This window comes from Elephantulus edwardii, unplaced genomic scaffold (assembly GCF_000299155.1).
Source record: "Elephantulus edwardii isolate Elephantulus edwardi_28Jun2011 unplaced genomic scaffold, EleEdw1.0 scaffold00073, whole genome shotgun sequence".
Taxonomy (NCBI): domain Eukaryota; kingdom Metazoa; phylum Chordata; class Mammalia; order Macroscelidea; family Macroscelididae; genus Elephantulus; species Elephantulus edwardii.
In genome coordinates, this window is record NW_006399823.1 from 10,835,851 (window position 1) to 10,847,094 (window position 11,244).

The following is an 11,244-nucleotide window of genomic DNA, read 5'->3' on the forward strand; positions in this document are numbered from 1 at the left end:
AATCACTGAATCAATCCACCTCATAGAGGGCCTTCCTCTCCTGTGCTGTCCCTCCACCCTCCCAAGTATGATGTCTCTCTCTAAGGACCGGTCTCTCCTCACAACATGTCCAAAGTATGTTAGACGGAGCCTCAGAATCCTTGCCTCCAAGGAGCCAACCGGTTTAACCCTTTCCAGGACAAATCGGTTTGTTTTCCTAGCTGTCTATGGTATTCTCAATACTCTTCTCCAGCACCACATCTCAAAGGCATCAATTCTCCTTCTATCCTCCCTAATATCACCCACAAGCAACATCCTGCTGAAGATTATCCAGAAATGACTGGAACAGTACATCAGCAGAGATGTGTCGGATATTCAGAGTGGCTTTAGAACAGGCTGTGGCACAAGGTTCATCTTAGTCACCGTTAGATGAATCTTGCTTGAATGCAGAGACTACCAGAGGAACGTCTATCTGTGTTTCATTGACTCTGCAAAGACAATTGACTGTGGATCACAACAAATTGTGGCTAACCTTGAGAAGAATGAGTATCCCAGAACACTCAATTTCACTCACGCAAAATCTATATTGGACCAGGAAGCATTTGTCAGAACAGAACAGGGAAACACTGCATGGTTCAAGATGAAGAAAGGAATGTGTCAGGGATATATCCTATCTCCATACTTTTTCAATCTATATGAAGAATAGATCATTTGGTAGGCTGGACTTTATGAGGAAGAATGTGGATGCAAGATTGAGATAAGTCTCATCAACAACCTGTGTTAGGCAGATGGTACAACATTTCTTGGTGAAACTGAAGAGAACATACGGCATTTACTGCAGAAGGTCAAGAACAGTAGTCTTAAATATGGATTGAAGCTCAACTTCAAGAAAACAAAGGCCATGGTATTTTCAATTGCTTGCTATGTATTTGACAGCTGTTGTTGTTGTTATGTGCCGTCGAGTTGTTTTCGACTCATAGCAACCTATGTACAACAGCCCTAAACCCTGCTCTATCCTGTGCCAATTGCACTGCCTCTGACACACCCATCCCAACTACCCCAGTCACTGAATCAATCCATCTCATAGAGGGTCTTCCCCTCCTGTGTTGTCCCTCAACCCTCCCAAACATGATGTCCCTCTCCAAGGACCCGTCCCTCCTGGCAACATGCCCAAAGTATGTCAGACGAAGCCCCAGAATCCTTACCTCCAAGGAGTTGCTTGGTTTAATCCTCTCCAGGATGAATCTGTTTGTTTTCTTGGCAGTCCATGGTACATTCAATACTCTTCTCCAGCTAGATAACACAAAAAAAAGGATGATAGAAGGATGGATACCTTTGAGTTGTGGTGCTTGAGAAGAGCTTTGAACATACTTGGCAGATATAACTGCCATGAGAACAAACAGGTTTGTCCTGGGGAGGATGAAACTGGGATGCTCCCTGGAAGCAAGGACTTAGAGGCTACATCTCACATACTTTGGTCATGTGGCCAGGAGGGACCAGTCCTTGGAGAGGGGCATCATGCTTGGAAAGGTGAAGGGACAGCTCAAGAGAGGAAGAACCAGCATGAGATGGGTTGACTTAGTGATTGGAGAATTGGGAGTAGGTATGTTGGAGATGATGAGATTGGTTTAGGAGAGGGCAGGTTTCAGAGCTAATGTATTTAGGGTCTCTCTGAGTAACAGTGACTAGATGGCACATAAAAATAACAACAATCTTTATGGAATAAACCATTGAATCTTTGTTCTGTGAAGCAGCTAGTTTGTTTGAACCACTGACTTTTCTATTAAGCACTCATTCACTGCAACATTATGGATCCTTATCTATTTGACAGCAATTGGTTTTTTGTATGTTAACTGGTTGGTTTTCTTTTTAATGTTTCCTGTACTTTTGGGAAGGAGATAGTAGATACTGTGGTACTCTGCCCAGATAATCCTCTTCAGAGCTGAGGTTTCTTTCACTGCTGATTGTTGTGCCTACCATGGAGGAACTGCCCTCAGACAGAGGGAATTGTCTTCACAAATGCTATGTCTCCTTTTAAGGAAGAACATCCGACTGAATAATGTAGAGCTATGATCATCTGTCTATCTTCATTTGAACTATCTGTTGGCTCTTGAGCCCCAGGGAACATTGGCTGAGGCCCCCATTACATCTTCAGTGTAAATCACTTTCTCTTTTGACCTATTTTGTCTTCTTTCATTCATAACATGTTTAGCTCCCAAGAGCAAAGACTGTCAATCCCTAGAATAGAAATAAACTCCAAAATAATAAAACATGTTTAAAATGACACAAAGTTCTTAGATCATGGGCACATGATGAGGACAAATGTGGGGTTTTATTTATTTTGTTTTGATATTTTTTTTCTGTTTTGTCTACTTAGCACCTAGACCACAGCCTGGTTTATCATGCGTGCTAAATGATTATTTATGGAATAGCTGAAATAATGAACATATTTCACGTGTGGCATTTTAAGGTCCTAGAATTCCTTCTGTTATGAGACTATTTTAAAAGTAGTCATTTGGAAAAAAAATGCCATAAAAAGTGAAGTTCTGTGGTATTATTCTTAGTTACTGGTTTAGGTATTTGCTATCATTGGCTTGGAAGTTTAATCGTCCTATAATAGCAAGAACAACAATACATTGTCAGAGAACTTCTAAAAGGTCAAGCTGGGTTTAGAAGAGTGTTTGACACCAGGGATAGCTTTGCTGATGTCAAATGAATCCTGGCTGAAAGCAGAGACTACCAAAAGAGTCCATTTTTGTATTTAGTGACTATACTCTGTCATGTGACTAGTAGATCATTACAAATTATGGCTAACATTGAGGATAATGGAATCCCAGAAGACTAAATCATATGAAACCTATACATAGAGGTCTGGTAGCCAAGTGGCAAGAAGCTACACTTGCCATCCCAAAGACACATGGTACGAGGCCACCAGCTGCTCTGCAGGAGAAGGATGGGAAATCTCCTCCCATGCAATTAACTACCTCTGAAAACCCTCTGAAGGATCAGATATGGGTTGGTTTCAACTCTATGGTACACAGCCCCAATACCTAGAGCAAGAAAATGTTATCTCAATAGAGCAAGGGAAAACTGCATAGTGTGACATCAAAAAAGGAGTATGTCAGGGTTGTATCCTCTCCATAAACCTATTTAATCTCTATGCTGAGCAAATCATTTGAGAATCTGGATCCTACGGAAAAGAAAGTAGCATAAGGATCAGAAGAAAATAACCTATGTTATGCAGATGACAAAACTTTGCTTGGTGAAAGTGGAATGAATTTGAAAATAACTGTACAAAATCTTCAATGTGAATTACATCTCAACATTAAGAAAATTAAAGTCCTTAGCATTAGACTGATAGGCAACATCATGACAGAGAAAAGACTGAAATCTTCAAGAGTTTCATCTTCTTGCATCCAGAATTAGCACACTTGGTATCAATAGTCAGGACATGAGGAGATGTATAGTTGGGGAAATTCTGCTGTTAGGCATCCATCCAAATTACAAAGGAGCAATGATATCAATATGAATACTGAGGTGCACCTGGTTCAAGTCATGATCTTTTCAATCACTTGCTATGCATCTGAGAGCTAAACAATGAATAAGGATGAAAGAACATAAATTGATGCCTTAGAGTTGTGGTGCTGGAGACAAGTACTGAAGACGCTGTGGACTGCTAAAAGAACAAACAGATATGGTACAATCCAAAGTTTTTCTTAGAGGCAAAGAAGACAAAGTTTCATATCACATACTCTGGGTACATTATGAGAAAAGAATATTCCTTGCAAAGGGGTAAGAAGCTGTGATGCAAACCAAAGACACATAGCTCAAATCCTCCTGTTCTGTAGGAGCAAGATGGGTAATCTCTTCCCATACAACTTACTGCCCTGTAAACCCACTTCAGGGTCAGCTATGGGTTGATTCTGAATTGATAGCACTTGACAACAAAAATAATTCCTTGGAAAGGAACATCATGCTTAGAAAGGTGGAGTGTCAGTGAAAGAGAAGAAGATCTTCAAGGAGATAGATTGGCACAGAGACTGGAGCAATAGATTAAGATAGTTAAAAGATGATGAAGATGGCACAGGATAGGATAGGGTTTAGATCTTTTGTTCATAAGGTTGGTGTGAGTTGTACTCAACTCAGTGGCACCTAACAACAACAACAAAATATATTGAGCAGAAGGATTTTGTGAATTATTTTCATCTGGATATGTTTCATTTTCTTCATTTGGAGAGCATACAGGATCTCAAAGATTGAATTCCGTCACCCGAAAACATATGCCAATTTGTCTGGGCTACAGTTCTTACGTGCAACTATGTAATATAATCAAGTAGTTATATAATGATGTCAGTCTCTTCTATGATGTGTTCTGCTGTGCTTAGTCAATCTGCTTTTGTTTTGTTTTGCTTTTTGTCAATCTGTTTTGAGAAGATGGCTGTAGCATGCAACATCCTCACTTAGGTTATAGCCTCATTTTGAGTTAAGGGTAGTTTTCCTGGGATGGGACCTGTATCCTTTTTTCTTACATGGAATATAAGAAATATGTGAGCAGAGAAGGAGGTATATAACCAATATCAAGAATGCAGAGCTGGGGGAGTTATTCCTTTGGACTGAATGATGCTAAGAACCTCCTAGACTCTGGTTGATCCTAAGGAACAAAGGCCTCTCAGATATTAGAAGAACACACAGTCCTTCCACCAGAGCTGGGGTGGGGGCGGCGACTCTCTATAGTCAAAGCTCTCAATTTAGACTTCTAGACTCCTAAACTGTGAGAACAAATTTCTCTGTGATAAAGCTATCCACTTGTGAGAGCTGAATAATTAAGACAGGTACATATTTGCATTTATGGTTAAGAATTACAGCAATGAGTCCAGGAAGAACGTTGCTTCAGGGTTAATTATGGGATCATATGATACACAGTAAACCAAGGTTAAATGATATCATTTCCTAGAAATTAACCATAATGCTTCATAAATTACTAATTAATTTAAAAATTTTATGGTAGATAAATTATATTGCTTTAAAAATATTAGAAAAAGTAACTATAAACATTCTTCCAAGATACTCTTCACTTATTCTCTTTCAAATGCATTAAACTTCATGTTGCCAGTCACCCACATTCTATCAAAATAGGAAGAGGCTACTTATCTTTCTCCTTTGGAGTGGCTGTTGGATTCTACCTCACGGAAACACAGTCTTTGGATTAACAGCACAACTCTCCAAAGTATGTCACCAAAGGTACCTAGTGAAGGGATCTTAAGCTATAAGTTTCAAGACAATACCTTGGTTATCTGGAGCATTCGAAAAGAGAGAAGATGAAGTAAAGGTATTCATCATGCAGTAATCCAGCAATGAAGTAAATACCATAACATAAGAAAACAGTTTGACACAAGTTGGGCAGTTGTACATATAAATACTGCGGTAATGCACACCTTGATACCAAATTTCCAGATTCTTTAGGTTGAACTCCATAGGCTAAGGGAAATGCTTTTATTGGCTGAGACTATATTTAGGTTAAGAAAAACCTAGGAACCTTAAATGCCCTTTATGACTCAGTAGATGTTCAATAAATGCTGGCCCACTGGGCCCACTGACTCCTTCTCCCTTGTGAACAATTAGTGCTGCATGGGATTTACAATCACTTATTGTTCACCTATTTCTAATGCTAATCAATCCCCCCAAGGCCTCAAAAAAGAGACTTTGCCAGACCACTAGGTCCAATGGGTTAAGCACATCATTAGTGGCTCCCTCCTGGGTAACACATTGGCCTCATCAGAAAACAGATTTAAAGTGATTATCTAATTCATTACCCAGAAGTGATCTGTTCACCTTCCTAAGCACCAAAGCCTAGACAGCTGTTCACAATTGAGGCTCCAACTCCCCAGCGCAGAAGGTACGGGTGTCTTAATATGCCTTGGAAAGGCATTTCTAACCGTCTGGACTCCTAGCATGGCAGTTACTGAAGTATTTTTACCTTTAAGTAGCAGTTTCTTCAGAAAGGAACATTTGTATTTAAGTAACCGGAAATAACAAAAATGCATGAACTAGAGAAATGGAGTCATGATCTGGAAGACACAAAGCACGCATGGTTGTGTTTTCTCCACAATACCATCAACTTAAGGTATGACTTTGGGAAAGTCAGATAATCTTGACAGTTGATGTTATTTATTGAGCAAAAAAACATTTTAGAAGTTGTGATTCCATTTATATGTCCATTGGGAATACAAAAGGGAGAACTGAGTTTACTGACTAAATCAATGAACAGGTTTATCAAGTCTGTGGTAGAAAAAATATACATACTCTGGATATAGTAGTTACAGGTACAATATAACTAGAAGCTACTGTTTACCACTCAATGAAAGGGAAACAAGGCTTGTCACTCATAGGATTATTGAAGGCAGGGTCAGATTACACAGTTAAGTGAGGCAAACATGAGTTTATGCATTCTAAATTTACTAATCTAAAGTGAACAATTTTTACGGAGTGGCATCCACTTCCATAATAGCTTGCCTCTGGAAACCCTATGAACCTAGAAAGAGGATAAGAGACACCCAAGCATCAAGGACTCTCCTTCATAGGGTCGCTATGAGTCGCCTGCGACTCGACTGGCACTTAACAACAACAACAGAGTGAACATTTTTTCACCATATCTAAATATCTGTTTCTAGGTATTGTCAATAAATTCTGGTCTTCAAATCATGTATGTTTGACTAAACTCAGTCAGTTATACTAGTTTCCCTAACAGAAGAAAAATGTTATCAAGTAGACAAGTGGTCAGTTTGGGCTTTATAATAAAGAACACTTAGAAGTCACTGTATCCTCTTGTAATAAAACACTGCTAGCATGTGTTTATATCAAATTTTTGGCTAAAATAATATTTTGTGGCCTTGGATTGTTCTGGCATCTGATTGAAGTAGGATTTTCTTGCTAAATATGTAACTTTTGAGAAAGAAAATTATCTCATTCTGTTTATTTACCCATAAAATGAAGACAAATGTAACATATGTCACACAGTATTGTGTGCATTGAGTAAAAGAATATACGTGGAGTGTCTAACATGGCATATTTTATACCCTTGATGAAGGAAACTAATATATTATCTTTTTAAATCATGAAAGGTTACAGTATAAAACTGAGAGTAAGTGCATGCAAAGCACCAACCATAATGGCTTAAATACGTTATTTCTTTAGTTTAAAAAACAAAGCTGTAATTATTAACATTAATAATATTATAATGTTCAAATCCAGTCACTGCTGAGGAGTCAGAATCAACTCATAGCTGAATCTCCAGTGAGTTTTAAGAGACTGTTAATGTGGAAGAAACCCTGCTTTCTCCTGAGAAGCAGCTGGTGGATTTGAATTGCCAGAGAGGGTGTTACTTTTATGTTAGTTGCACAAATGTGAATCTATTAATAACAATAGCAATAGAGGAAAGAATCTCCCCCTTTTGTCCCCTAAACACAGATGGTAAGTGACAAAGTCTGAATTAAACCTGACACATGAGTTATTTACCGTGACTGATTCAATACATGTCCCTAACACTTACATGATGATCCTGCACTTACATCAAACTGCCTCCTAAGAAAAATACATTGTACAATGAGACAAGTAGCAGTCAGCTGTTCACTACAGAAAGGATATGATCAAAACCAACTGGCCCGGGAGTTTCAGGAAAATAAATGTCATGCATCCAAAAGAAGAAATAAAAATATGAAAATGCCTTCAGAAGTATACTTGGCACAGAAACACAAATCCCTGAATTAGGGAGGATTCTATGCTTGGCAAGGGTAAAGGGGCTGCACCTCAAACTGCCTACAGAAAGAAACGTAATGGAAGGTCCAGAACCGGCATTTCTAAAACTGCAGTTTTTGCCAGATCCCTATCAACTTACTGCATTGTAGTTTGGCCTGTTTCCAGTAGTTTCAGAATACTTAAACAAATTGTCCTGGAGTAAATTACTTCAACCCAGTAAGACAGTATGACTCCTTCAAAATAAAGTCTGTCTTCTTGAATTCTCCCTTTGTCAGTATGTATCCCTTACTGATTGAGAACACCTTAAGGCTGTGTTGGATTCTTTGTGTAGCTAATGAGCTTCATCAACATTTGGCACGTGTAAAAAAAAAAAATTAAATTAATCAATAATCCAACAAGAACCAATGATGAGAAGTTCTGTCAAGAAAGTTACACATAATAAGCACATTGTTGTTATGTGTCATAGAGTCAGAATGGGCTCACAGCCAGCAGATTTTTAGAGAATTTAAATCATGTGAGAAGAGACTGTTTATCCACCTCCCAAGAAGCATCTGTTGGATTGGCAGTGTAACTCATTATTCATGAGGCAGCCAGAAATCTTTATAATAAGTGCCAAATGTCATACAGCACTGGTGTGTCCACTTGCTATACAGAGGTAACTTGTGGTTGCTGTGAAGCTGAACACTGTGACATTGATGTGTCAAATGCGTTACTGGTCACCCATGGTGGACAGTGTTTGGTGGAACTCTCTGATTAAAACAAGCTTGGAAGCAGGAGTGGCATCCACTTCCATAAATAGATTGCCTCCAGAAACCCTACGAACCTGGAGAAAGGATGAAAATAACACAAGTGTTGAGGACTTTCATTCATAGGGTCGCTATGAGTTGCCTACGACTCGACGGCACTTAACAACAACAAAGTTATATTTAGGATGCAATGTTGTTGTTGTTTACCGTCATAGCTAACCAACTCATAGCTAACCCTCCAGAGGGTTTTCAGAGGCAGTTAATAATTGCACGGTAGGACATTGCCCATCCTTCTCCTGTGGAACAGCTGGTGGCCTTGAACTGTCTGCCTTTGGGGTTGCAGAGCAGCAGGTTGCCACTAGGCCACCAGAGCTCCCTTCAAAGGTAAAATTCTCAACCCTAGGATTGGAGAGCTGAATTCAATTCCTGATAAATGCACTTTATGTAGAGGAATAGTGGTATGGTACAATGATTATATACTGACTGCTACTGAAGAATCAGCTGCGCAAATCTACCAAATCCACTGTAAGATGAGGTGACAATTTGCTTTCATAAAGATGATATTCTTGGAAATCCTATGGCGCAGGTCTCAATGGGTCAAATTAACTCAAGGGCAATAAGAATGGATACCTTATGTACACTCATCACCTAATCCTAGTGGAAGATTGTGTTAAATTGTGTTACAATGTTAAACAGGTTTCAGAGAAACTTCCAGACTGAGATATCCTAGGGTGATACATTTTCAGAAATTTGGTCAATGAAGAACTTATAGATCATCGTAGTCTGATTTCGCTGTGCATGGGGTGACCATGAATTCGAATAGTCATAAATCAGAATCATCATGATTCGGTGTCAACTTGCCAAAAGCTTTCAACAATAACAACAACAACAAAGTTATACTCTTGTGAAGAATTAAAGAATTTACAGTATGAAAAATTGTTGGCAGGATTATTTTGGATGAGTCATTAGGTACTATCTTCAACTCACATTGACCTATAAACACTGGATCTAAACCCTGTTCTATCCTATGCCATCCTTATTGTCAGCCTAGTTTTACAGTCACTGTGGTAATCTAGCTATCTCACTGAATGTCTTCCTCTCTTTTTCTGACCTTCCATCTTTTTCTAAGGACCAACTGCTCTTAACAATATACCCAAACTATATGAATTGATGCTTAATCATTCTTGCCTCTAAGAAGCACCCTGATTACACTTTCTCCAAAAGATATTTGTTATTTAACATGTTTCAGGAGTTGTTTGTTTTAATGAAGGAAAGGGTAAAGCTACTTAAGTACAATAAAAGAGAAAGGATTACAACTCTAGTAGACATATTTTCTTCAAGTAACTGGAATTATAAGACTAACATGACATTTTTAGAGTGGGTGTTATCTTTTGGTCTCAAAAGAAAATGTGAGTTGGCTTACTGTCCGCATTTATCATCTCTTTCCCTTGTGCATTATTCTTGTAAAACACTAAGTCAAAATGGTAGAAAGTTTGCTCTGAGAGTAACAAGAAAAATGTAACTCCATCACATCGGTCCAAAGATATCCTGTCCACTCTAGCAGTTTTTTTAGGACCCGGTCATACTATCAGGGCTGTCACTGTGTGGGAGCGGGGAAAGAGTAGTCATAACAGCATAGCAATACATATCCAAATGGAATGCTGTGGGAATTTATCAGTGATTTCTCCAATTAGAGCTGGAGCCTTGGAGCTTAGCTCTGAAGCCACTCGCCAGGGAGTATTATCAGTACCAGTTAAATAAAGGATAGAATTGTCCTAAACACTTCTGACATGTAAAGTTTAAGACATGTTCAGACTTTAACCCAAGGCAGCTGATGCTGAATAAGCAAAGCATTTGATGGTTATCACCAATATCAACATGTACTTCTGTATCAGCTGCCCAGGGCAAATTGAATATTCCCAATGGTTACTGAGTTCAAGTTATTACTAGTTGTGTACTGAGTATAAGGTGGCGCGAGGATTAAATTAACATGAATGAATGTCATGCCTATGTTCTTCAGCCTATCCATCAGGAAGACAGAAAATGTATATATATCCAGATGGTTTTCTTCAGTTAATTCAACACACAAAAAATTTTTTCTGAATTACATTAATTTCCCAAGAGAGCTATTTTAGACCATTTGGAATTGATATTGAGATCTGTATCTTCATAATGCAAAAGCTTATAAATTCATCAAATATTCATGATTACAAAAAGCCTTGTAGTGTATCTATGGGATTAGACATTGAAATAGTAAAATCCCAAGAGTTGGTAATGTTAACATGTTTTCATTTAAGAGGAAACATGATATTAAACTTTAAATAAATTACAAGTTTGTAATGCTTCTCTTTAGAAGGAGATAATAGTATCTTACATCAAAAATGCCTTTTATTATAAAAAATACTTTATAAAGGAGAAAATATTTAAATATATGATGGCACAAGATTTTTGTTCAGAAGAGACCTAGCTATTCCACTGCTTGGAATATACCCCGAGAAAATTAGAACTGAGGCATAAATGGAGACTTGTACACCAATGTTCATAGCAGCATTACTCACCACAGCAAGAATATGGAAACAGCCCAAATGTTACCCACAATTGGATGGATTGAGAAATTATGGTACATTCACACGATGGAATACCACACAGCAAGCAGGAGTAATGGCTTTTTAAATAACTACCTACCTTGGGAGGGACTGGAGAGCACTATGCTAAGTGAACTTACTCAGTCTTATTATAAGGATAAAACTGTAAGACTATTATT